Source organism: Oryctolagus cuniculus, chromosome 12 (genome assembly GCF_964237555.1).
Source record: "Oryctolagus cuniculus chromosome 12, mOryCun1.1, whole genome shotgun sequence".
NCBI lineage: Eukaryota > Metazoa > Chordata > Mammalia > Lagomorpha > Leporidae > Oryctolagus > Oryctolagus cuniculus.
This window is the reverse complement of record NC_091443.1, coordinates 11873760-11900937: the sequence shown is the minus strand read 5'-3', so window position 1 is coordinate 11900937 and position 27178 is coordinate 11873760. Positions and strand designations below refer to the sequence as shown.

Here is a 27178-nt window from a genome sequence, read left to right as displayed (position 1 = left end):
TCAGGGTAGCCAATGTGGGGACTCTTTGAGGGGCTACGCATGTCTGTATTCCAACGATGCACTCCAGGACGGGAATGACCACAGGGCAGAGCTGCAGGCCTCAGGCCCACGGTCAGCCGGACTGGCCCCAAACTCATGTGTCACCTGACTATCCTAAGCTCACACTTTCGGGCTAGTGGGCAGTGGCATTTCGTTTCCTAAGAATTTTCTAGAAATGGTCCTAAGAATTAACGTAACTTCAGAGCCAATGCACAGAAGCCCCAGAAGGTCTTGGCATTTCCTTCCCAGCGCACGTGACCTTGGGAGTGGCCAGAGGTCCCCACGGGGAAGCTTCAGGGGAAAACTTATATTGCAGTGCCCTTCCTTGGGACATTCAGCGCTCTCTCCCTCTCTCTCTCTAATTTAAATTAAGATTTATTTATTTATTTATTTATTTGAGAGGCAGAGTTACAGACAGAGAAAGGGAGAGACACAGAGAGGTTTTCTATCTTCTGAGTCACTCCCCAGATGGCCACATGGCTGGAGCTGGGCTGGTCTGAAGCCAGGAGCCAGGAGCTTCTTCCAGGTCTCCCACAAGTGTTTAGAGGCCCAAGCACTTGGGCCATCCTCTAGTGCTTTCCCAGGCCATTAGCAGGGAGGTAGATGGGAAGTGGAGCAGCCAGGACTTGAACTGATGCCCATATGGGATGCCGGCACTGCAGGTGGAGGCTTAACCTGCTGGGCCACAGTGACGGCCCCCAGTTTCCCTTCCAATCAGGGGACTTCGGGGCTGTGAACCACATTTAGTCTGGGAAGGTCTGGAGCACTCATTTCATTCCTTGGGGTCCATGAGTCACTGCCACCAGCCACGTAAATCCAAGCAGCCTGGTCACCACTGCTTTACAACCCTTAGGACAAATGCACCTGCCTGTCTTTGGCCGTGAGGAACTGTGACTGTGCCATTGTGGAATCCCAGCATCAGCAGTGAAGCCAGGGGGCCGTCTCATCTCCAGTGTCACACCTGAGGAGAGGAGAGGGGGGAAAGGAGAGGAGAGGAGAGGAGAGGAGAGGAGAGGGGGGAAAGGAGAGGAGAGGAGAGGAGAGGAGAGGAGAGGAGAGGAGAGGAGAGGAGAGAAGCAACGGGGAGCCAAGCAAGAGGCTGGGCTCCTTGGACGTGGCAAGGAAGACCAAGGTTCACCTGGACTCAAGGCTCAAGATCCTCAGCTTCATCTGTGTCTCCTCCCCTGAACTTGGCACCTGCTAGCAGCTGCAGAAGACAGGAAACCAAGTCTCCCCTGCGGCCTCCAGACAGCACAGCCCTGCCCACCCCTTGACCTTAGGGCAGTGTGCTCTGTGTCACACTCCAAACCTGCGGAGCCGCCAAAGAATAAGCCAGTGTTATTTTAAGCTCTGAGGTCCGCGGGGAGGTGTTGCGGCTGCAAGACACAGCTTCCCTCCCGTCTGCTGGGAATGTGCTGGACAGCTCCAGGGAGCCTGACCTCGCTTCCCTCGCGGGGTCCTGTCTTCCCCCAGTGGCTGTGGTCCAGGAAGTGGCACTCTGGGGACAAGTCCCCAGCAGCCCTTGGCTAGAGCCGGCTCAGTCATTTCCCCGGATGGTTTCGGCCGTTTACTGATGGGGGGACATAGACTGCCCGGGAGGAAGTAGGAAGAGGCCAGCCTTAACCTGTGAGTACCGTCCTCTCACTGTGCAGGGTCGCCGTCCGTGGGGAGGACTCACCGGGCAGTGGGATGGGCAGCAGGCCCCACACCGCAGTGGGCCCTCAGGGCCACGGTCTCTCCATGCCACAGGTTGAACTGTGCCCCCTCGCACACTGGTATGTTGAAGTCTGCACTCCCAGAATCTTCGGATGCGACTTATTTGGAAATAAGGTCTTGACGGAGGCAATCATGTTAAAACGAGGTCATTGGGGTGGGCTCTACGCCAAAGACAGGTGTCCTAACATAACAAGGGGCAATTTGGACAGTGGCAGGCTCCGGCAGCCCCAGAGCTCTGGCTGGAGTAGACCCCTGGGTGTGGATCTCCTGGTCACATGTCCTTTGTCATAACCTGAGTCCCTTGTATAGGATTCCATGCTGGTAAATCCCGGAACAGTGGTCTCCAAGTGGTGGAAAAGGCTCATCGCTCCCTGGACCCCACGACAAGCCCATCAGGACAGCTCAGAGGGCTCCACACGCACTCAGCACTCCGTGCCAGAGGACGTGGCCCTCCTCCTGCTGACCAGGCTGCCCCTGCTACTTGAGGCCTGTTCTCCTCATGTCCTCTTCCTTGTCGCCCAAGGGACCCTGGAAGGCCAGGTTCAAAGTCTTTACCCACGAGGTGAAGGCCTTGAGAAGAGATGAGAGCCCAGGCCTCACTCCCGCCACCTAGAAATTCCATGGGACTCCAGCCTGAGGTCAGCGCCCCCCAAGCTCACTCTCTTCATGGGAGGGGCTGGCCAGCCTGGGCTTGGGGATCCGTGCAGTGCGGCTTTGCATCTGCATTTGCACCCCCACCCCCCACCCCCGCTTCTCCCAGCTGCCCATCTTTGCTGAAGCCTCTGTGTACCCAGAAATAGACCTATCAAAATGCTGATGACAGAGGCCTGAGAGCGACAGTGCCCTTATCCAAACAGACCTCCGCGGTGGAAATGCAAGGCCCGGCCCATGCAAAGCGCTTCTTAAATGTGTTCTGTCATCCGTTCACACATTCAGTCAACAAACCTTCCCAAGGGCCTGCGCTCTGTCAGGCAGTGTGCCATGAGCTGAGAATGCATGGGGTTGCAGGTACAGTCCCTGCATGAGAGAGAGAAAACTGTCAATGACACAAGTCGGGGGTCAGCGTTGTGGTGTAGTGGTTAAGCCGCTGCCTGAGATGCCAGCATTCCGTAGGATGCTGGTTCAAGTCCCTGCTGCTCCACTTCTGATCCAACTTCCTGCTAATGTGTCTGGGAAGGCAGAGGAAGACAGCCTGAGTACCTGGGAGACCCAGTGGAGTAGCAGGTTCCTGGCTTTGGCCTGGTGCAGCCCCAGTTGTTGTGGGAGTGAACCAGCAGGTGGAAGATATCTCTCTCTCTCTCTCTTTCTTTCTCTTTCTCTTTCTCTTTCTCTTTCTCTTCTCTGAAACTCTGCCTTTCAAATACATAAATAGGTGTTTTTTAAAAATTTTAAATCATGCAAACCAATAAAAGATTACAAGGTGCATTAAAAATGAAGGGAAATGCAGGCTGGAATGAGTGCCAACAGAGAGCTGACCTCGTGGGGTGGGTAGCGGGAGATGCCTTTTCTGGAGAGTGGGGGGCCCGAGGGACAAGTGCCCAGGAGACACCAGCATGCAAAGGCCCTGTGGCAGAGAGGAGACCACAGCCTGAGCAATGTGATCTGGACTGTGGTGAGGTAGGGCTGGGAGCCAGGTCAGCCCGGCTCCCCTGCCTGCAGAGACGGCTCTGCAGGGAGCAAAGCTGCCACCAAGTGGGTGCTGGGACCCTGGGCCGCCAAGGTGGGCCTCTCTGTCAGGAGGGGCTTTCCTGAGAGACGGCAGCCCCGCTGTACAGGATGTCCCCTCCCGGGTCGTGCTCTCCACAAACCGTCCTGGGGGTGCCGGGGCTCACAGGCTGTGCACGGGGACCCAGGAATGTGTCCAGGACAGGCCAGCAGGCTGTGGGAAATGAGCCAGCAGCTGGCACGGCCACTGGCACAGGGCACGTGGGAAGACGAGACTGAGGATGCGGGGGTGGAGGGGAACCAGGGCACCAGGCAGCTCCCGCGGGGTGGGGGCAGTGAGCAGAGGTGGGCTTGATGTCTGCACACCTCTTCCGGGCAGCCCTCCCGCAGCCCTTCTCCCCACCGTCCACCTGTGACACAGGTGTCAAGGTGGTCCTTTCAGCACTGTAGCCCCCGGGCCTGGCTGGACCAAGGCACTGGGGCCTCAGCCAGCAGAGCAGGTTTCAGCTGGCTGTGGAGGAGGAGCCTGGGAGCAGCCGCTTGCATTTGCTTGTGACCTAGGATGATCCTGGGTCTGGTGCACAGACCAGGCCTGGCGAGGCTGGCACGATGCCTAAGTGCCCTGCTCTGCTCAGGAGCAGCTGGGCAGGGCCGTGTGCAGACTCGCGGGCCTCCTTCAGGCTCTCGCTGTGCAGTGGTGAGATCAGCACTGGCACGCTGGACTGCGGCAGGTGATTGCTAAAGGGGTCGCTATCCTGCACACGGTGGGATTTGCAGCATCCCAGGCTCTGCCCACTAGGGATCGCTCTCCTGCACACGGTGGGATTTGCAGCGTCCCGGGCTCTGCCCACTAGGGGTCGCTATCCTGCACACAGTGGGATTTGCCACGTCCCGGGCTCTGCCCACTAGGGGTCGCTCTCCTGCACACGGTGGGATTTGCAGCGTCCTGGGCTCTGCCCACTAGGGGTCACTCTCCTGCACACGGTGGGATTTGCAGCATCCCAGGCTCTGCCCACTAGGGGTCGCTATCCTGCACACGGTGGGACTTGCAGCATCCCGGGCTCTGCCCACTAGGGGCCAATCTAGCACCCTCCAAGTGGTGACAGCCACAAACACCCCCTGACGTGACCAGATCATTGCAAAATCAGCCCCAGCGGAGAATCACTGAGATTCGGGGCCAAGCCCCAAGTTCCGAAACGACGCTGGGCAACGTGATCACTGCCGTAGAAGCCAAGTCCGACAAGGCTGAGGAGTAGGAGTGATGAACTCTGAGCCCGGAGCGAGGGTCCTGCCCCGTGGGAAGCCACACTGCGTGGGCTCCTCAGGGTCCCCAGCAGGGCCGTCAGGTGAACCCACGCCACACTGAAGGCCACTGTGCAGCCCGATGCTGTCCTGAGTCCCCACGCCACTGACCCCAGCACAAGTCCCCACACCATGGCCCGTGTGGCAGCCTCTCTGAAAAGCTCCCTGCGCTCGCTCTGCAGCTCCGGGCACCTCATCCTCGAAGCTCCTTCTGGGAAGTGGTCCGAAGGCCGTAGGGGCTGCTCAGATGAGACCCCTGGGACGGAGACAGCCCCGGTGACACTGAACGCTGCTGCTGCTCTTTCTGCCGTCCCACAGCTCTGGCTCTCCTTAGCACTTACAGGCACGCGCTACAACCAATGACCATCGCGATGCTGGCTGCATCAGTCAGGACTCTAAAGGCTACAGGGGACAAGGGCTCCACTGGAACACCTTTGTGTGACCAGCAAGTCCAGAGGCAGGGAGATAGGCGTGGCTGGATCCAGAGCCTCAACTGATGTCATGGAGGCCCCCAGCTGGCCTCCACCCTCCAGCCCTGCTCTCCTCTGTGACGCCCTTGCGCCCCAGCACGCCCCTGCACAGGGGCCCCCACAGCTCCACACTGCTTGTCCCTCCGTGGGAGAGACTGCCCCACCCCCGCACTCCCGGAAAAGACCTTGCATGCGGGCTCAGGAGTTTGTCTCGAGAGCCGGTGTCATGGTGCAGCGGGGGAAGCCACCGCCCGAGATGCCGGCATCCCATCTGAATGCCAGTTCAAGTTTCGGCTGCTCTGCTTCCGATCCAGTTCCCTGCTGATGGCCTGGGGAAAGCAGCAGAGGATGGCTTAAGCGCTTGGGCCCCTGCGCCCCGTGGGAGACCCGGATGGAGTTCTTGGCTCCTGGCTTCAGGCTGGCCCAGCCCAGGCCTTTGCAGCAATTCGGGGAGTGAACCAGCAGATGGAAGAGCTCTGTCTCCCTGTGTCTGCCTCTGTCTGTAACTCTGCCTTTCTAACAAATAAATAAATAAATAAATCTTTGTTGTTGTTGTTGTTAAAGAGACTGCCTTGGGTCACATGGCCACCCCTGAGCCAGGCACTACAGGTAGGGGGATGGGATGGACGGAGTGGCCTGGCCAGGGGAGGGTGAGTGCTGGAGGAACGCTTAGGCTGGGTGCTCCCAGGACCAAAACCACTCGGTGGCCTCCAGGCTCGAGGTCCAGGGGGTCCCCTCCCTGCCCCCTGCACCCCCAGCTCACACATCCGGAGGTGGAGGCGCTGCTCATGTCCCTGCCTGCTCACTGCTGGCACACCGCCTGCCTCTCAGCAGGAAGCTGGCCCGTCCTGGCTGACAGTGCCCTTGGCCGGGTCCCTGGTCCCTTCCAAACACCCAGGAGCCATGGAGCAGCTGTGGCCAGGCCTCGAAGGCCCAGCTCCCCGATGCCACGGCTCCTGCCCGTCCTCCTGGCCCCACCTGGCCCCTGTGGGGGCAAAGTCCCACAGTGCGCGCTGCCCTGCTGGCCTTAGCACTGCCTACAGCCACGCCAGGCCATGGGCTCCAGACACATCCCCGTGGCTGGGTGGGGCAGGAGCCTGGGGGGCTTCTAGCACCACCTCTGGCCCCTCTGGAACGCTCTCCTGCCAAGGAAGCCATCTTCCTGGGTCTCAGGCCCTCCCCCAAGGAGTCGGACCTCTCTGTTTAGACTGACCGCGCCCCCTCCAGCCCCATTAGTCTCATCAGAGACAGCCTCGTGGCCTTCATCCCTCCCCATCCTCCTCCACCCAGCCTCCAGCTGGCCTGGGATGTCCCCGTCCCCGAGAGGAGACCTGATGACACGACCGTCTGTCCTATGGGATAGTCGGGGTCCTCCGGGATTGGTTTTAGCACCCCCCGCAGACCCCCAAATCCACAGGTGCCTCGCAGCAGTTCAAGTGTTCTCAGCTCCAGACGAGCTCTGACACCAGCGCAGGGAGGCGCTGTGCGGACAGTTGTGTGGCCTCAGGAATGAGGCACAAGGAAGCAAAGCCGACACGTGTTTGGCACACATGTACTTTTAACTGCGGTGGGTGGGATCTGGGGCATAGGACACCCAGGTGCTGAGGGCTGTCTGCTGTCTGCCCTGCCGCTCTCCGTGGCCACACCTCACCGTCTCCACGGCCTCCACTCTGTTCTCCACGCTTCAGCGCCCTGCAGTAAAGGCGTCTGCTTTGTGCGATTTCACAGCCCTACCCCTAGCAGGAGAAGAACAAGCCTCTGAGGCAGGAGTTGTGGCGTAGGGGGTTAAACCACTGCCTACAACGCTGCATCCCACGTGGGCGCCGTGCCCGGTCCTGGCTGCTCCACTTCTGATCCAGCTGGAGAGCTACTGCTCCTGGGAAAGGAGCAGAAGACTGGGCTCCTGCACCCACGGGCAAGACCAAGATGAAACTGGCTCCTGGCTTCACCCTGGCCCAGCCCAGGCCATCTGGGGGGTGAACCAGAGAATGGAAGTGAGCGCGCTCTCTCTCTCTCTCTGTCTCTTTCTCTCTGTAACTCTGCCTTTCAAATAGATCTTTTTACAAAAATATTTTTATTTATTTATTCAACAGGTAGAGTTACAGACAGAGAGAGACAGAGAGAAAGGTCTTCCTTTCATTAGTTCACTCCCCAAATGGCCACCACAGCCGGCGCTGTGCAGATCTGAAGCCAGGAGCCAGGTGCTTCCTCCTGGTCTCCCATGTGGGTGCAGGGCCCAAGCACTTGGGCCATCCTCCACTGCCCTCCCCGGGCCACAGCAGAGAGCTGGACTGGAAGAGGGGCAACCGGGACTAGAACCCAGTGCCCATATGGGATGCCGGCACTGCAGGCGGAGGATTAACCAAGTGAGCCACGGCACCGGCCCCAATAAATCTATCTCTAAAAAGGAACCAACTTCTGCTTTCCCACGCTGTCACCTGCACAGTGGGTCTGCTCAAAAGGTGAGGGCCGAGCGCCACATTCCTCCCAGGATGTCCACGCACGTGGCTCCCAAGGGCGGGATCCAGAGCGCCAGGAGCCGGAGCTTTCCCTGGCCTACGCCTGCTCATTGACTGCTCTGAGGCCTGGATTCTGCAAAATCTGCATCCTGAAATCCGCCAAGGAACCGACGGCATTTACTTTCCCAGAAGGTGCTCTGCTTCCACGGTCGTCGCGGGGGTTTCCAGGTCTCGGAAAAAGCAGCTAGAGGGAGAGCTGGGTGCTGATTCTGGCCGCTGGCTCAGAGTCCGGAGGCAGGAGAAGCTAGGGGTGCCGTGGTGTGCTTAGCTGCGTTTCCTTCTCAGACGCCTGGTGTGGGGTTTTCCTCGCCTGCACCGAGGAGGCTGCACTGGGCGTGGGGGGCACAGGTGATTTACCTGAGTTCCCTCCCTCTCTCCGCTGTTGCCTTAGCTGGGATCAGCCTGCAGGGCCCCGGCTCCTGGCTCAGGTGCTTTTGATCGACCCCAAGGATGGAGGAAGGGCAAGGAGGAGGGGCTCAGGTGCTTGGGAGCCCCAACGAAGCTGTGCCAGGCGGTAGCTCTCTGGGGAGATGTCCTGTTATGCCCTCAGAGGGACATACCTTTGTCAATCAAACCCATTTATAGTAATATTCTGTCATTTGGGAGTTTTATAAGGGAAATTTCATCCCAGCCTGTAAACAAATCACTAATATCCCTTACTATTTGTAGAGGGCATGCACTGTTTTTTAAAAGTTAGCTATGCCAGTCCTGAAGAGTCGCTGAGTTTCTGGCTCCACTTTGTCTGGTAGGAAATTGGGCTTGGTGTGGAGCTCCTCTGGTTGAAGGGGATGGGCACCGAGCTTGCAATTCATGAATATGACCACCAGGTGGCAGTAGGTAGCAGAGCCAGGTGGTTCAGGGCATCTGCTGTTTGTCCCTCTGGGGAGACAGACCTGAGATTTCAGAGTCCTGAGCCCCTCCGAGGGTTCACAGCCAGAGTTATCGCTGATCACTGCCACTTTATAAGGCAGAGATAATGTTACGTCTTCAAAAGTAAAAAGGGAGACTCGCGCCGTGCTCGGGTCACACCTGCCTAAGCCACCAGCTTCCTTCTCAGGTATGGCTGGCACTGGTGCCTGGCTTTATGGCTGCGTAAGAGCATCTCTGGGTGCCGCCTTTTCCCTGGTTTCGCACACACGGTGGCACTCGACACGCATCTGCTCTCTGTTCCTTCTGATGACGGAGCACCTGAGTGGACTCCGCGCGTCAGGTCCTCATGGGTCCCCCCCTTCTGGGGGTCTGTGTGCTCTCTCGGCGTCTGGATGTGCCCTGGCTCCTTTGACAGACTATGGGAGCTGTCTGTAGTCGTTTACCGCACACACAATAACAGTGAACCCCTCTGCGCAGGTCATTTAGCATTCATGTGATATGCGGGTAGAAAAAAGTCCTCGAAGTAGAACTCCTAGGTCCCAGGACTTGTGCGTTTGTCATTTTGTGGGAGTGATCGGCCGCCACAGAAGATGCAGCCATCACACTCCAGGGCAGGGGGGCCGCTGGCCCCCTCCCTCTGCCCTGAGTCTCCCAGAGGTAAAAACAAGGAGAACTCAGTGTGGTGTTAATTGGCATTTCTTATTATGAATAAGGAAGGGCATCTTTTCAGATGTCTCAAAAAGTCATTTGTATTCCCTTTCCTGTAAACTGCCTGCCTCGTACCCTTTGCCCACATATGTATGTATGTGTGTGTGTGTGTGTGTGTGTGTATTAGTTGATTTCTTCTTGGTGGCGTCTATTTAGATGGGAGATGGACTACTCCTGCATGAGTTGCTAATGTCTTTTCCCTGGCTTGTTACGGACTTTGCTTACGGAGGTGACTGCCACCACGCAGGAGTTCCTCTGAAGTCAAGCACGGTGACCATTTGTGACCGCTTTTTAGCTCTGTGACATTCTTAGATCTTCTGCATTCCAAGGTTCTTTAAACATTTTCTGAATAGGGGCTGGCACTGTGGTGCAGTGGTTTGAGCCACCACCTGCAAAGCAGGCATTGCATATGGGCACTGGTTCAAGCCCCGGTGCTCCACTTCAGATCCAGCTCCCTGCTAATGCGCCTGGGGAAGCAGTGGAAGATGTCCTGAGTGCTTGGGCCCCTGCACCCACGAGGGGAGACTCAGGGAGACTGGGTCGGAGTCCCAGGCTCCTGGCTTCGGCTTGGTCCAGTCTCAGCTGTTGCAGCCAGCCGGGGAGTGAAACAGCAGATGGAACGTTTGTCTTCCCCTGTCACACTGCCTTTCAAATCCAACATCAATCAATGCTTTTAAAAGATAGAGAACCTATAGAGAATAGTGCTGGGTGGCTCAGCCCAGCAGAGCTTGGGGTGCTGAGGCATCACCCACTGTTGCTCTTGTGTCCTGGGTGGGGGCCTAACATCCAGTGCCTGGCCCGGAGCTTGCCTTGGGTGGAGCCCCAGCTAGCAGCCCCTCCCCCAACCCACGGACACAGGCAGCTGTGTGGATGCGCTTCAGGCAGGGACGCGGGCTTTCCACTGGGAAGACAAAAAGCGGAAGGCATTTGGACCCCACACTCAACCCTCACGGCGACGGAATCACTTTCCCTCCATTGCGGCTGCAGTCACTGGCATTTGCAGAAAAGCGGGGGCCACCCGGGAGAGGCGAAGCTCGTGTCTTCTCTCGCTGGGCCCCTTCGTGTCTAACACAGTGACGGCGAGAACTCGCACGGGTCTGGAACCTGCGGTCCCTGTCTCGGGGTGTGGCCTTGCTGCCTCTCTGTGGCCCGTGGGTTCAGCCCATAGTGGGCGGCCCCGCGCCTGCCGGCTGCTGAGAGGCTGGCGGGACAGGCCCCGCGCCTGCGCTGGTCCAGCTCAGGACTCAGTCTCCCCTGGCCCCTTCTCCTCGGGGTCCCAGGCCCCGGCCCCGGGCCACAGGAAGGGCCATACGCGTCCCCCGGCCCAACCAAAGGAGACAAAAGCGGGCAAAAGCCACAGCCATTTCGGGGTGGGGGCACTGGAGCCGCCGGCTCTGCCTGGACAAGGCCCCCGTGCGCTTTCCCAGGTGGAACCCTCAGGTGACCACGTCCATGGGGGCCGGGGGCGACACCAGCTTCTCCCGCACGACCTCCCGGGGCTCGCAAGGGGATGGTTCGCGAAGTGGGGGTGCCGGCCGACTCTCCGTCCTTGGCATGTGAGGGTGTCTGGGAGTGGGCACGGGTCCTCCCCGTGAGGCCAGCAAGGAGAGGGAGGGGCCCTGGCGGCAAGGCTACCGGGCGTTAGAAACGGGCGGTTATAGGGGACCCGAAAGGAGACCTGGAATCCAGCAGGCGCCGGGGTCTGCAACCGCCCAGCACACGGCCGCGCGGGCCCGAGCAGGGCGCGGTCGCCGCGGCCCCTCCGCGCCGCACGCGCGCCCGAGCCCGCCAGGGGGCAGCGAGGCGCTCGGGGCAGGGTGCGGGCGCCGGCGAGCCGCGCCTTCACCTGTTCCACGCGCGGGAGGGCCGGACCCCCGCAGCTCCCGAGCTCAGCAGGTCTGGCACCCGCCCGGGAATCTGTGTGCTCCCCAGGGCTTGGGGGTCGTTGGGGGCCCCGCGGCGGCCAGAGCCTGGGTTCCGGCCACTGTCTCCAAGGCCAGCCCTGCAGGAGCGGGGTCCCAGGTGCGTCCGCGCGCCGGGGCCGAGCCGGGGGTGCGAGCCCAGCGCTGCGCCCGGCGCTGCGCCCGCCACGGCCGCATCTTTGTCTGGCCTTTCTTCCCGCCCGCGGGGCCCGGGGCCGCGGCGTCCGAGCCCCGCGCCCGGGCGGGGCCGGGCGGGGGGCGGCGGAGGACGGTGCGGGGAGCGCCCCGCGGCCGCGCCGCGTGCGCCGGGCAGAGGCGGCCCTGCGTGCCGTACGCCGCGTCCGGGGCGCGCCCGCCGCTATTCAGCTTCCCGGGCTCATTAGCAGTCTCGGTGCGCGGCTCGGCGCGGACTCACAAAGAGCTGCGGCGGCGCCCGGCGCTCGGCCTCGCGGACGCAGCCAGCGGCGCCCCCGCGAGCCCCGCGCCCGGGGCCAGGTAAGCCTGGGGGCCCGGGCCGGGCAGCCGGGGGGCGCGCGGGGCGGGGTGGGGGGGCGCGGGTGCTGCGGCCCGAGCTCGCCCCCGGACCCTGCAGGGCTATGCTGGGATCCGGGGGTCGCACCCCCGGGGCCCCGCTCTCTCGGTACGGCCTGGCCCTGCCCCCAATCCCGACCTTCGGGCGGGCGGCTCGCGCATCCCGGGCCGGGGGCGCCGCGGCGAGGACAGGAGGCGCTGGCCCGGCCGCTGGCACCGAGTCCCCTTGTCGGGCTGCAACTCCCGAGTTTGGGGTCGCGCTGGGCTCGCTGCCTCCTAGGAACCGAGCTCCACTCCTCGCCCCCTACCCTTCCCGATTCCTTTCTAACGAGGCCCAGAGGGGAAAACTCCCCAATTAAAAAGCCCGCACTCCGTTCCACCTGGGCGGCCGGCGCGGCCCCTCCCCCACGGCGTGCACGGCCTGGCCAGGCTGCTGGAGGAGGTTCGGCCCCGGACGACTAGGGCGAACGTGGAGCCCCCGGCCCGGGCTACACGCCCGTGTCTGTGCGTGCCAAGGGGCAGGGGACCACCCAAGGGCCTGTCCTGCGGGAGCCTGACCGGCTTAACTTAGTATTTTCTTGCACAAGGAAGACTTTCAATTTTTTTTTTTTTTGATCTATTCAGATACGGCCCGACAGGGGCCGGACTTGAGTCTGTGGTCTGGGTGGTCAGCTCACAAATGGCTGTGCCGAGAGGTGGTCCCCAAAACCCGGAATCCGGTTCCTGGCGCTTCAGCGCCCACCCTCGATCTGTCCCCGGTCCCTTCACCCTCCTGGTCTCCTTTTTGGGCATTTTTTTTCTGGCCAAAGGGCAAATGATGACCTGCGTCCTTGCAGGGTCTGAGTGGGACAGGTTTTCCTGAGGTCCTGGGTGGGAGGCGGGTCTGAAGTCAGGGCCTCCCCAGCTGGAGGGCGGGGGTGGGGTGGGGGCTCCCAGGGGTGTCCAGGGCATTGGTGAATTCCTAGGAACTTGGCTACCGGTAGCACTGGCCAGAGGCCCTTGGTCTGTGGAGCTGAGCTGGGCCTGGGGCATGGCCCTAGCCATCTCACTTCTGTGCACCTGCCCGCCGCCCACCTGTCTTACCATCCCTGGGACTGGACTGGTGGGGCAGTGCTGCCTGGATCAGATGGGCTAAGCGGCACAGGCAGGGCCGGTGGTGCCAGGACCGCCGGCTTCTCACTCTCCTCCACCTGGCTCGTTTTCTCTGGTGCCCCGAGCCGGAGCCGGAGCCGTGGCTTGTTAGCCTGCTTGCATCACCCTCGCTTGAGTCGCTTTCATCCCTCCCTCCTCCCTTTTGGGAAAATGTTAGTTTCATAGGAATAATTGCTGGGGTGGGATTGTGAAACAGAGGTGCATAAATATCTAGTTTGCCAACTGAGCTAAACCATGCTGTATAAAAATAAAAGATAATTGTAAAAAAAAAAAAAAACCACCAATTGCACCCCTGGAAGCTGAGAGCAGGTGCTAAGACACCTTGATTTTTTTCCTCGACAAAACTGAAAAATGCAGAGGGAAGGTGCTTCTCAGTGGGAGGCTGGCGTCAGGCTGGGCTTTGTCTGGATGCAGTGGTGGGGCAGGGCCGGGCCAGGGCAGCAGCCACCTCCAGTCTCAGCTCCTCCCCTGTGCTCTTGTCCGCCCTCTGCCTGGCATACCTGCCCCGGTGGCTCAACAGGTGAGGGCTCTGGTGGTACCGTGGTCTGACGTCTCGGAGCCAGCGTGACCGTTGAGGGGGAAGTCTCAGGGCTGGAGGCAGATGGAGGCCCCCAGCACCACACTGGCTTGGCTTTGATGGGCAGAGACCCACACGCAGGCCTGGCCTTGCAGCCGGGGTTCTTAGGGGGAGTGGCCAGAGCCCGGGGGGTGGGGTGGGGTCCTGTCTGTACCACTCACAGGCTGTGTGCCCCCTGTTCCTCACTCTTGGCAGGTGGCCGTAATGACTGGGGGCACGTAGGGGCCCACGGGGAGTGATGTGGCCGCTGACCACCGGGCAGGCGTCCAGGAAGCGGGCTGCTGTTGAGGCGACTGCCCACCAGGAGGCAGCCTGGGGCCCCGCAGGGGTTGGGGGATGCGTGTTTCTCCCCCGGGTGGAGGTTGGTGTGGGCACCTGCAGGAAAGGCTGTCTGCCTCCGTCCTCCAACCATGAGCAGCCCCCCCCCGCCCCGCCCCGCCCAGGTGGCCGCCACGGCCCATGGCGTCTCAGAGCAGCCTGCTGGCACAGGTCACGTCTGCTGTCGCAGCCACTGTCTCCTCTCACCTCTCCACAGTCGGTCCTCTTCTCTTTCCCCATGTGGACACACAGGGAGCCTGGGAGGGGGACAGGGACACCAGATCACACAGGCTGCTCCATGGAACCCTGCGTGTCGGTGTCTGTGTCGGCTGCAGGGACCCAGGCCGGGTCTCTCTCCTCTGCCTGACCTCCAGTGGCTCCCCTGTGCCCACTCCATACCCACATTTCTTGGCCTGATTTCATTTTACTTATGAGTTCCCCTCTTTTTCTCAAGCGTGGTCCCTGCCAGCTGCCCTGGCGCAGGTAGAGGAGCCGTGCAGGTGTGCCCTGGGTTATCCCCACCTGCAGTCTTGGCCCAAGGCTACCCTGTATCCTCAGTGATTCCAGCGGAATGGAATGGCTCTTAGTTTTGCCATGCTTGCTGCTGCCCCAGAGCCTTTGCACCTGCTGTTCCCATTGTCTGGCAGATGTCTGTGTGGCTTTTTCCCTCACTTCCTCCAGTTCTCCGTATGCCTGAGCACCCTCCGTACATTGGCATCACTTCTCCCTTTCTTGTGCCCTTGCTGTCTTTCTTGGTGCTTAATGTTCAGGGTGTTGTTTATATACAGTGGTTGTTTGTTTATTGTTTGACTCTTGCCACTCCAGTGTGAAGCCGCTTGTTCCCTCTCCGGTCTGCAGTAGCTAGAATAGTGCCTGGCACGTCGTAGGCGTTGCGTGCTGTTGTGAGTTGAATGAATGAATGGGACCCGGCGCGTGTTTCCTCCTTTCAGCATGGAGCCAGTCCCCTGCTCCTCCTGAGACTGAGCTGGAACCCTCCTAGGAGCTGGGCCAGAGTGGGGCCCCCAAGGGCAGGAGGAGCTTCAGATCTGTACAACGCAAGCCGGCCCCCACGTGGGCCAGAGGGACCGTGGCTGGGGAGGCAGCAGAGCCCATGGAAGCGGGCTCAGGATAGGAGCCGCAGCGACATTCCCGCCTGCATGGTTGTTTGCCAGAGCCGGCCTGCAGCCCCCTGGGAGGCTGAGCGGCGTGGGAGAAGAGGACAGGATTTGGAGTAACGGGAGCCCGGTGTCTCATCCCCGGGGGTTTGCGTGCGTCCCTGGCCCTGGAGGGTCCTTCTGAGCTTCCGTAATCCTTGCATCCCCCCGACCTCCCCCCGGCAGAGGCTCTGAAGCACAGATGAGAGGCCGGGTTGAACTGATGGAAGGGATCCTGTGGTGGCCGGGGGAGCCGGTTCTGGTTCCTCCCGTGTCGCTGGCAGTGTGCAGGGCCAGGTTTGTGCGTTGCAGCTACAGCCCAGCGAGAGAGGCAGGCACGTCCCAAACTCTCTAAAGTGCTGTTCTGTCATAAGGTGCCACACCTGCCGTTTTGTGTTGTAAGGATCAACATTGAGCAGGAAAGATGCGCGGTTGAAACGCCTGCCTTGTTGGCTGACTGCGCGGACATGGTGTCATCCCGCGGTGTCCTGGAAACCGGAGGCCCCCGACACCCGAGGATGGACTTCGGTGGAGAAGCCGGAGCGGGGGAGTCGACCCACCTGGCGGGGCTATTCTCTGCGTCGAGCTCTCCCCTCCATGTTGGCTCGCCAGACCTCCGAGGCAGGACACAGTTGCTGTCTGAGCTTGGCACGCTGCTGCGACAGGGCAATGCTGAGGCCTGTGCTGACTCCCTGCCTCCTCCTGGTGCCCGTGTGGCATCTGGTCTGGTTTTCAACTGGGAGGGCATGAGTTGAACTTCAGGCTGTTCGTGTACTGTGTGGTGCATGCAGGGTTAATGGTCACCAGTGCCTGCTGTTCGTGGAGCAGTATGAGGAGTGCCACTGGGGACTGGGGGTCACTCTCCGGGCTTGGGAACTTGCTGTGCAGGTGACCAGCTGGCTTTGGGGGTCCATTTTTCCATTGCAAGCACCCATGGATTCCTTGCATTCAGAATTTTCAGTGCAGATAAATATGTGTATACATACATACATGCATGCATACATACATGTCTTACATGTCCCGGTCTTACAGTCCTGGAATTGTTTCCCTAACAAGGCAGCTCTAGATAGAGCTCCGAACATCTCTCCGAAACATTGTACGCATTGTTAATTTAATCAAAAAGCATACTTTATGTAGTTTCCCCCGGTTGGTTTGATTATCAGCTGTCTCGGGAAAATCTATTGTTTCAAAAATGGGCAAAGCATTTATTGAGCCAATGCCTGCATTTAGGGATGATGGATTTCTTGGGGCTCCCTGACAGCGAGTGTGCGCCTGTGCAAATAAAACCCAGTCTATGTTTCTCAGTCTTTTGGTGTAATAAGTGAGCCAGGTGCTGGAACATCTGTCCGGATTTGCCAGAGCTGGTGACAGCTGTCCCGGGGGGGTGGAGCGGGGCCTGTGTTAGGAACTGGAAGCTCCGGCAAGTCAGGCTCTGCCTCCCCAGCCCGCCGAGTGTAGGGCGCCGCTGCTTAGGGTTTGATGGACTGACTCAGCGGGGGACCCATGTGGGTCTGGGTTTCCTCCCTCCCGGCCACCAAGTCCCTGGGGGGATGGTGAGGTCAGCTGTGTGCGTGCACTCTGTTGCATATGGCGCTGGGTTAGTGCAGAGCCCAGGGCCGGGGGTGCAGGTGTGTGCCTGTGTGCACTTGCGTACGTGTGTTCTCCCCGGCTTGCCTGCCAGGCCTCAGACACCTGGCACCGCCTCGGACCCTCTAGCTACTTCTGGCTGGTAACAGTGGAAGCTGCCACTGATTGGCCGATGGACTGAAACTGGCCGCGGATCCTGGCGCTGCGTGCCGGGCCTGGCAGCTAGACCCTGAGGTCCCTGAGGGAGAACTTGATTGTCTTGATGGCTGGCTGTCTGGGGTGGCTTTCCCGGCCCACAGCCCCTTGTCGATGCCCCATATGTTGGGGTCACGTGCTGAGAGGATGCTGTGTGTGGACTTTGGCTATCCTTTGAGTACCAGGATTCGGGCGGGGGACGCAGGCCATCCTATCACAGGTCGGATGTGCTCTTTGCCTTCGGTTGTTGGGGGAGGGGCGTCTTTGTGCCGTTTCTTGGGTTGGAAACAGAGCAGAACAGCTCCAGGATAGGAAGTCCCACTCGTGTCTCTCCCTCAGGCGTTTGAGGGTTTTGGCTTCTAGACTGATTGCGTTTATTAAGAAATGGTTTTCTTCTTGCTCACCCAGCACTGGTGACTGGCTTGGCTACAGCTGACCCCCACCCCCGATAGGCAGTGCCACCTCCAGCTTCCATCAGTTGGTGTGCGGATCTGCCTCGAGGGACTCTTGCTTTGGGAACCCCTGTCTGAACTGCCCGGATGCAGACTGCTTTATCTGATATATCTGATGCTGGAGACAGAGTGGGCCTGGGTGTGCAGAAGGCAGCATCCGCCCTGTCCTTGTCACTCACTTCTCAGTCTTGGGTCCTCAGGGACTCAGCAGTGCTGCAACCGGGCCAGACGCCTCCACACCGGCTCCTCCCGCCTGCCTTTGCGGGGGGGGGGGGGGTGCTCCGCCTTCCTCCCATGTACTCAACAGGTGCTTTCCGGGCACCTGCTGGGCCCCATCTTTCCTGTTTGTTTTCTGTGTGGAGCTGGGAAGACTTGGGGAGGTCTTGAAGGGGGTGTGACGGAGCCCTCAGAGCCCCATTCTGGAGGAACACAGGTTTGGGAGCCCCACAGTTCTTGGGGGCTGGCCATGGACCCCGTCCTGCAATGAGGCGCTGTGGGCTCAGTGTGGGCCAAGTCTGTGGGACGCAGGCTTGTGTGGTTTGTCAGGTCAGAGCAGGAGACGGGAGGAGCCACTGAGCTTCCCGTGGAGGCCGTGGAGGGCGTCGCTGTGGGTCGGGAGCAGTAATAATGGTTCACCGAGGGGACACCAGGGAAGGGCTTCCTGTACCCAGACTGCGCACCCCACGGGCATCCATGGGAGAGGGGTGCCTGCAGACTGTGGTGCGTGCACAGAGGGGAGCAGGGAGCCATGTGGTGGGCGCAGGGCGGGGCTTGTTGCGGGAGCGTGCGGAAGGACTCCTCGTGCAGAGAGCACAGGGCTGGGGTCTGGCCCGGAGGGGCTCCTGGAGCCTGGGCCTCCACCACGCTGCCTGGGAGGAGGCTGCAACCACCAAGCGCTGGCCTCACTAGCGCCGATGTTTCATTTTACCCTTTAGAGATTCATCGTCTTTGTAGATTAAATTGCCTGTTCTTCTACCAGAATGACAAAATGCGCGACAAGCCACACATTACGTTATTAATTTGCTCCCCCTGAGTTAACCTGTGCAGCTCCGCTGACTTGGCGGGCAGCCAGCGAGAGCCAGGTGCCAGATCAGCCCATCAAGGGCTGTGCGCAGGGGACCCTTCCCAGGGTCTGAGGCTCCCCGGTGCCTGGGGGAGCCGCACGCCCTCCCTGCCCAGCACATGCCTAGGCCTCGCCCCAGCTCGGTGCCCTCTGCCTGGAGAGGGGACTGCGGCTTCCCCAGGCGTGCAGGTCACAGGGCTTGGGGAAGGGAAGGGCAGAGTGGCCGCTGACCACCTGCAGCTCCTGCCTTCTCCTCCCCGCTCCCCCAGGCGGCAGGGGTGGGCTCCAGGAACTGTCTGCTCTCTGGTGCACCGTGATGTCAAGCCTTAGAGCCCCAGTCTTACAGATGAGTGGTGCTCCTTCTTGGAGATGCAGTCAGCCTGTGTCTTTGCTTTGCCGTGGGGGTAACGTGGGGACCATAGTGAGGCGCACTTGCCTCTGCCCCGTCACCCTTTGCTGGGACTGGGCGTGGGTGCTGGTGGCTGCTGCCTGGTTCTTTCTGTGCAGTGAGCAGAAAGCACCCTCTCCCTGTTGGGCTGCTGTGTTTGATGGGGGGTGAGTGAGCGGGACCCCTTTGTGGGGACTTTCTGCATCTTGCTGGTTTTCATCAGACACGTTACCATTTCCCGAGAAACCAAACCAGGGCGTGTTTAACCGCTCGCGTGTCACAGCGGAAATCCGATGGCCGCCGTTGGTGGCATTGCTGCCTCCCTGTGCACACGCCTGGTGCTCACAGCAGCGAGCTGATATCTTCCTCTGCAGGTGGCCATCGCTGTGCCAGTGTGGCTGCTCCCCAACCACCTCCCGAGCCGGAGAGGTTCCCCAGATCCATGCGTATTTGCATAGACACAGAGTTTCTGTCCCAGCGGTCATCCTCGAAGCAAAAATAACTTTGATTTCAGGGAGTTAAATTGGAATTGGATTTTTGGCCCCCAGGTCGGGTTCCTGACGCCGGTCTCCAGGCTCTCACGCACGTTCCTGGTTGGAGACCGTCCGTGCTGACAGAGGCCTGGGTCTGCATGGGGGTCAGTGTCCAGACCTCAAGTCCCCTGATTGCGTGGACACAGAGGTGGACCTTGCATCTCGGGTGCTGACCCTAGAAAGGTTCTTTTTCCCTATACGTGTGTCTCTCCTGGGGTTTATTTTAACAAATGACTCACGTAAAACAGTACAAGAGGAGCAAGAGACACTTGATGCCAGCAACGGGGCAGGAAACAGATGGAAGGTCCTCAACTCCTCTGGTCGTCAGAGAACTGCAAACCCAACCGTAACTGTGACACCACTGCACACACCCCGGGAGGCCGAAATCGGGTGAGCAGGAACTAGCAGGTGGGGGCGGGGACTGGAGCGCCTGGAACTCTCCAGTGCTGAGTGCAGTCTATGCTTCTGCCACCGCTTTGGGAAGCTGCACTGCATTGTCAGCTAAAGTCAAGTGTGCGTCTACAGAGGCCCCGCCCCTAGCTGAGATGAGGTCGCGATGGGGTGGGAAAGCTTTTGCAGATGTGACGAAGGGCTTTCAAGTGAGATCATCTTGGATCACCTAGGTGGGCCCTAAGTGCCATCACAAGGGTGCTTTCAAGAGAGAGGCAGGGGGAGATTGGACACACAGAAGAGGAGCCGGGATGGGAGTGGGGCAGCCACAGGTCTCCTCTCCCCTAGATCTACGGAGAGAGCACGGCCCGGCCCACACCTCCATGTCTGCCCTGTGAAACTGCTGCCCGACTCCTTGTCTCCAGTACTGTGAGAGAGTAAATGTGTGTTCCGCCGCTCGGTTTTGTGCTGATTTGCTACAGCAGCCCCGGGAGCCTGATACAGCCATCAAGAGACACATGTGGGAGGGGCAGGCATGGTGGTGCAACTTGGGACGCCTGCATCCCATATGGCAGCACCCATTCAAGTCCTGGCTGCTCTGCTTCCAATCCAGTGTCCCTTGCTGATGCATCATGGGAGGCAGTGCAGGATGGCCCAAGGGCGTGGGCCCTGCCACCCGTGTGGGGTACCTAGATGGGGTCCAGACTCCTGGCTTCAGCTGGCCCAGCCCCAGCTGTTGTGTGCCTTTGGGCAATGAAGCAGCAGGTGGAAGATCTTTTTTATCTTTCTCTGTGCCTTTCAAGTAGATGAAAAAACATAAATATTCAACAGGAGACACTGCCCTCCCCCATGGGAGTGTCCAGAGCAGCGTGATGATGACGGCCAGGCTGCAGAGCGGGCGAGGGCGGATCAGTGCGGAATGCCCTGCGCTGCACTCTGACTTGGGAAATGAGAAAGTCTCAGGAAGTTTATGGAAGATGGAATTAAAAGATAAGGGATTTTTTTTTTTGGGTTACAAAAGAACCAAGCTGAAAACTAGTTTTTTTTTTTTCCATTATATGCATTGTTCATGAACTTTTTGGAGGCCCCTCGTATGCGTGAGTTTCAGAAGTCTTTGCACCACAATGAGCTTATTTTTTGATTCTGTTTTCCTGTGAACTTTTTGAAGTGCCAGCACACTGTGCAGCAAGGTGAGGGTGAACACGGTGTAAGCGTGTGCAACATAAGGGGTGAGTCTGGCAGGAAAATCTGGACAGGACTGCGTGGTTCCAATTACGTGAAGGTCGGTAGGTCTCCTCGTCCGTGGTGTTGGGAGTCACGCTGCTCCTTGGATGGAGAGGACACAGGCCTTCTGGGCTGTTGGTGATGCGTCTGGATGCTGCTTTGCTTGGGTGAGTTTTATTTATAACATAGGACTTTTCTCTATGTATATTGCCATATATATGTATTTTAATTTATTTGAGAGGCAGAGTTGCAAGCAAAGGGGGAGATCTTCCATCTGCTGGTTCACTCCCCAAATGGCTGCAATGGCTGGAGCTGGGCTGATCCAAAGCCAGGAGCGTGCCCTAGGTCTCCCATGTGGGTGCAGGGGCCCAGGCACTTGGGCCATCTTCCACTGCTTTCCCAAGCCGTAGCAGAGAGCTGGATCAGAAGAGGAACAGCTGGGACATGAACCGGTGCCCATATGGGATGCTGGCACCGCAGGCGGAGGCTTAACCTGTGCCACAGTGCTGTCTCCCTCCATCCCCCGTTTTTTTTTTTTTTTTTTTTAAAGAGCAGGACATCATCCTGAAATTTTCAAGGAGAGCTTTGAGTTGAACGACTCATGGTTTATTTTACTGCTGGAACAATACTATCAAAATCAAGATCACAGTTAATGGGAGATAATTAAATGTTGCCACTGCAACAAATGCTTATTAATATTGAGATATAAACTATATTTTCTAAATGGTGATCAGGGAGCGTCAACTCGAGCAGGACACTGAGGTCTATGCAGCATTAATTGGTGTGGATAAGTTTCTGGATGAAACGAGTTCGTCTGCCTGCACACAAAAGGAGCCATGCTCTTAAAACCAGAAGCAAAGAACCCAAACATTTAAGCATCAAATGTTAACGAGGCTTCAGCTGAGTGGAAAACCCACGAGCTGCCGGAGGAGCAGTGGGTGGGAACGGCGCACATGAACAGCGCCTTTGGTCCCTCCCCCATCCTGGCGACCGGGCATCCTGGACAGAGGGTGTGTCCAGGTGAGGGCCCCTGTCCCCAGGGCTGCAGAGGCACCTTTGCCTGGAATGCCTTCCTTTCGCCTTCCGCCCGTGAACATGAACTCCTTCTCACACACACACCCCTGCCCCCGCTCTGCCCCCTGCCTCGCCTCAGCCCTGCTCCCCCCTCTGTCCCAGAGCTCTCTTCTGGCCGTGAGCCTGGCAGGACAGGGCCGCGGCGCTGACTGCAGAGAGAACGTCTCTTTGTCTGTGGCTGTCGGCTGACCTTGTGACCACCTCGGTGTGCTGGGGTGGTGAGCGCAGGCGTGGTTGCCCCTGAAGTTGTGTGGCAGCCTGATGGGGGCCTTGGGGTTCCTGCCGTGTCCTTTGTGCCTGGCACTGTCCTCCTCGGCACCCTGCACCCACCGTGCCCCGGCTGTGCCTGGGCTGGGGAGGCCTGTGCTCAGTGCCCTCTGCCGCGGAGCCCCGCTGGGGAGAGGAGCCTGGAGCTTCACCGAGGTGTTGGGGTGGCAGAGGCAGAGCCTGTACCTGTGCCTGCTCCTGTCCTGCTCCCCAGCATCTCCCTCTGCACCTGGGCAATGCCCCCTTCTCCAGGCCCATCAGAGCTGGGTGGCTGGGCGCTATGACTCCACGTGGGAACAGGCGACAGGTGCTGTTGTCAGTGCAAAGTGCTGATGTGAGCATGACACCTCAGCTTCTCGGTGACAGCAGCGCTGGGTGCAGCCTTCGGAGGTGTCCCTCAGGCTCCCCAGATGCTCGGTGGGTGGTCCCCATGACAGAGCCCCGGTGCCCAGGACTCTGGCCACACCCTCCGGGTTACTGGAACCTAGGGGACTCATCCCTGGTGCTCCAACCGAGGGTCCCAGTGGCCTCGTCATCCTCTCAGCCAGGAGGTTCTGTCCTAACAGCCTCTCGCTGTCACCGTGGCATTTTGTGGCTGTGGAGTATCAGGTGACACTGGTACACGTGATGGACTGGCTGTGCTCTGCCCCCTGGGCTGCTGCTGCAGGCGTGAGCCGCAGGGCGTTCTTCCCAGGGTTTGGACCCCTTGGCCTGGGCGGCTTCCTGGGGTATCCTGTTACCCTGCCTGGAGTGTCCTGCCTTATTCGCGTCACTGTCCTGGGAGCTGACTGGCCACTGGGGCAGGGGCAGGTGCTTGCTGATCTGCTCCGCCCCCTCCCCACCCCCCACCCTGCCACCTCTTTGTAGTGTGGACCCTGCTCAGCCCTGTGCTGTGCCCTGCCCCTGCCTGGGGCTGTGCAGTGGGTGCCAGCACCCAGCACAGGACAACTCAGGAGCAGCCCGGTGAAAGGTGTCAAAGGGGGTTTGATGAGCTCCACATCTGGACCTGCCTGGGACGGGGAGCTGTTTTTGCCCTGGATAATTAACAAGGGTCCTGAACTCTGGTCCGAGGCTCGCCGTGCTGGTGTGGGCCTGGGGTCTGTTACCTGCTACTTGGCCACCGTGGGGAGCGTGGGACCCCCAGGAGTGAGCAGGTCCATGCCGTTTGCAGCGTGCAATACATCATGCTGCGTCTGGCTCATAAGCAAATCTGGTGTGTGCAGGGGGCAAGAATAAAGGGCCTGAGGGGGCTCCGGCAGGGGGGTGGGCAGGAGGGAAGTTCCAGGCATGAGTGAAGGGCTTGTTGCTCAAGGGGTCTACTGAAACCAAGGTGGGGAGAGGGCGTCGGTCCCCTTTCCCCAGGTGTGCGCTGCCCACGGTGACTCCTTCTGCAGAGCACAGCACAGGGCCATGGGGACCCCTCCCCTCCCGGTCGTTCCTCCTGGTGGGCAGGTCTGCAGTAGCCGTGCATCACGGAGGCAGCCCGTGTCCTGATCGGGAGGGCACGTCACCTCTGGGGCTTCCTGCCCAGACCCACGGCGTCGGTCTGCCTGCGAGAAGCACTCCAGACATACAGCAGTGGAGGAGCAGACCACGAAGGACCCAGGAATGGCAAGGTCATCCGAGACAAGGGCGGTCTGGGAGACCGTCACAGCCAGGAGGAGCCTGAGGACACACGGCTGCATGACATCACGCGAGATCCTGGCTGGGGTCCTGGGCCAAGAGCAAGGGCATTAGGGCGCAGCTAAGGAGATCAGAATTGAGTGTAGACTTCGTTAATGATAATGGCCAACGCTGGTTCACTGATTGTGTAATAAACCGTACCAATATAAAATATTAAGATGGGAGATGAGTGTAGGGTGTATGGGAACTCTGAACTCTCTGTTCGGTTTTCCTGTGGTCTAAAACTGTCTTAGAGGGGCTGATGTTGTGGCGCAGCAGGTAAAGCCGCTGCCTGCAGCACTGGCATCCCATACGGGCTCCCGTTTGAGTCCTGGCTGCTCCACTTCTGATCCAGCTCCCTGCTGATGCACCTGGGAAAGCAGCGGAGGATGGCCCAAGTGCTTGGGTCCCTGTACCCATGTGGGAGACCCTGATGTGGCTCCTGGCTTCAGTATGGCCCAGTTCTGGGAGTTGAGGCCATTTTTGGGGAGTGAACCAGTGGATGGAAGATCTCTTTCCATCTCTCTCTCATTCCTTCTCTCTCTCTGTAACTCTGCCTTTCAAATAAAAATAAAAATACATATTAAACAGCTGTCACAGAAACACAACATCTGTAGAAATAATTGGAGGGCAGGTTGTGTGCCATTTCCCCGTGACCCTGGTGGTGGGGCCTTGGCCCAGAGCTGCCCTGAGCCCCCCAGCTCCATGCTGTCTCCATAATGACTGGGGGGGGCAGGCTCACATAGTAGTTAGATATATTTTTGGTGCCCTAAATTCTTGGTGTTTGGAGAGAGCCAGTTTCTCGGGTGCAGTCAGTCTGGGTGCTGGGAGCCGGCCCAGGAGACACAGGCCCAGCAGTGTGAGTGCATCGAGGGCATCGAGTGGTCCAGGGAACCAGGGGCTGCCCCGCCCACCATGCTGTCCACTGGGCAGCCAGGTTTCAGCGCTGTCATGACTCTGACAACAGCATCCCTGACCTCTGCTTCCTCCTCCTCCTCTTTGTCTCCTTCTTCTGCCTCTCATTCATTCTACAGATTTGAGAGGCAGAGTGGCGGGGTGGGGGGGGGAGAGATACAGATATCAGTCTTCCAGTCTTCCATCTGCTAGTTCACTTCCCAAGTGCCTGCAATAGCCAGGTCTAGGCCAGGCTGAAGCCAGGAGCTCCACCTGGTCTCCCACATGGGTGCAGGGGCCCGTGTACTTGGAGCGTCCTCTGCTGCTTTCCCAGGTGCATTAGCAGAGAGCTGGGTGAGAAGCACAGAGTAGCTAGGGCCCAATGCAGGTGTTCCCACGTGGACGCGGGCATCCTGTGCAGCCCCTTTACCTGCTGCACCAGTGTGTCCAGGGTTGGTGTCCGGAGATGCTCCCTCACTGCAGTTAATGACCAGTGGCCATTTTTCTGTGGGGGGAAGGTGTGACATGGGTCATAGTAGACATAGACCAAAGCCAATGTGTGTTTGGTTAATGGTCCAGTGAGGGACCCAGAGACTGCCGCGTGTCTGTGTGGACGGAGTTGACCTCATGGCCAAGGTTGCTGCTGGGTAGCTGGTCCGTCTGCTTTGTTCCCACAGGTAGGGTAGCCTGGTGAGGATTCAGAAGAACAGGCCTGCAGCTGTAAAGACCAGGGCTTTGGGTAATTTTGGCTTCTTTAAGCTCCCTAACATCCTTTAGAGGGAGGCGCAGGATGGGGTGAAGAAGGGTGAACTTGACAAAGCAGTGAGCCTCCCTGGTCCAGAGAATGGGCACAGGCCTGTCCTCTCCTGGGACCAGCAAGGACGGCTGAGGTTTTGGGGGAGTCCAGGGGTCTGCCTGGGATCCAGCCAGCTCCCCACGTTTCACTGGGCAACAGCAGGTGCGTCACTGCTCCTTTGCTTGTAGCTGGCAATGACACCTGCTTTGCAAGACAGTGTGAGTCGTGAGAGATGGGTCCGTGGCACAGGTGGTGCCACGAGGCGGGGCTGCCAGCAGGAAGGGTGCACCCCTGGAAGGCAGGAGACCCGTGCATCTGGGACCCTGGCCTCCACACCGTCCCCGAGCGAGGAAGGGGACGTGAATCCTCCCTGTCTTGCCACTCAGCTGGCTTTGATGACTAGATTAGGGGGAATCTTATGAACCTGTCATTTCTGTGTGTCAAAGGTGATCAAATACACAGTTCCATATGCTGCAACTCGGTCTTTCATTTTAAAGCAGTTTTTGGCAAGAGAACATTTATTATGAAAGTTTTTATGTTGTTATTCCTTTCAGACAAAATCATTGTGTTACAAAATAGAGATGACCAAAACAAAGAAACTGAGGCACCAGCTGTTCCCCCAGGGGCTCCTTCCTCCTTGCTCCCAGGACTCCCCCAGGCCTGGGCTCTCTCTCATGGCTGTCAGGTGCCCCTTCGCTGTGACGTGGGGCCAGGCGCCGGGGGTGGGCTGCAAGCGATGCTGTAATAAATGTCCTTGTGCGTTTTTCTTTTGCAGCTGCTCTCGGGTTCTTTCCCTGTGATCAACTGGCAAATTAGCTTCAGACTGACCCCCAGGAAGGTTTAATTGCCGTGGACAGCGTGAGAGGGAGGGGCTTCCTTCCTTGCCCCTCCTCCCTGCTGTCTGCCTTGCACTCCTGCTCCTGTGTCCTCTCCCTGTCCCCTCCCCCTCTCCCACTGGCTGGCACTTCATTGAATGGGGCTCTGGCAAGCACCATTGGCCCAGCCCCTCCGTCCTGGAGGCATGCAACGCCCAGGTTGGCTGGTGGTGTTTTGAGTGGACGTCCAGGGGCTTGTGGGGAAATCTGTCTGAGTTTCAGGGACTTCCCAGGACATACAGGCCTGTGGGAGTTGGGTGTGACCACAGTGATTCCAGGACTTCTCTCTGATTGATCCACTGCGCTGAGGGCCTGGGCTGGGATCATAAACCTGGGAGTATAATTATTTGTTTAAAAAATTTTAAGGGGACCTGCGTTAGGGCACAGCAGTGCAATGGTTAAGTTGCATTTTATATCCAAGTGCCTGTTCCAGGTCCAGCTATTCCGCTTCTGATCCAGCTCTCTGCTGTGGCCTGGGAAAGCAGCAGAGGATGGCCCAAGTGCCTGGGCCCCTGCACCCACATGGGAGACCCAGAAGAAGCTCCTGGCTTCACCTTGGCCATTGTGGCCATTTTGGGGGGTGAACCAGCAAATGCAAATCTCTCTCTCTCATTCTCTGCCTTCAAATCAATCAATACCAATCCACCAATTAATCTTTAAAATTTTCCCGGTGATTTGGCGAATGCATTGGGACGGCGCCCCCTTTTCTTCCTGCACTCCCAGGGTGCTGGGTGTGTTGGCACCGATGGCTGTGGGCGCCTCTCGGGGCCTGCCCTGGGGTCCCGGCAGCCCCGAGCTCCTGGCTCCTCTGGGAATCCGAGGAGAAGCCTTGGCC

At 59.1% G+C, this 27178-nt stretch overlaps 1 protein-coding gene across 6 annotated transcripts in view; it reads left to right on the top strand.

Annotated features, from left to right (window-relative positions):
* Nucleotides 1-11075: 11075 nt before the first annotated feature.
* Nucleotides 11076-27178, top strand: part of APBA2 (amyloid beta precursor protein binding family A member 2) — a 227238-nt gene continuing 211135 nt past the window's right edge. For 2 of the 6 annotated variants that reach the window (XM_051822259.2, XM_051822256.2), the window contains exon 1: nt 11506-11706. The gene's annotated coding sequence lies outside the window, so the exon portion shown is untranslated. The other 4 variants (XM_070053530.1, XM_070053531.1, XM_051822257.2 and 1 more) reach the window with 4 other exon arrangements.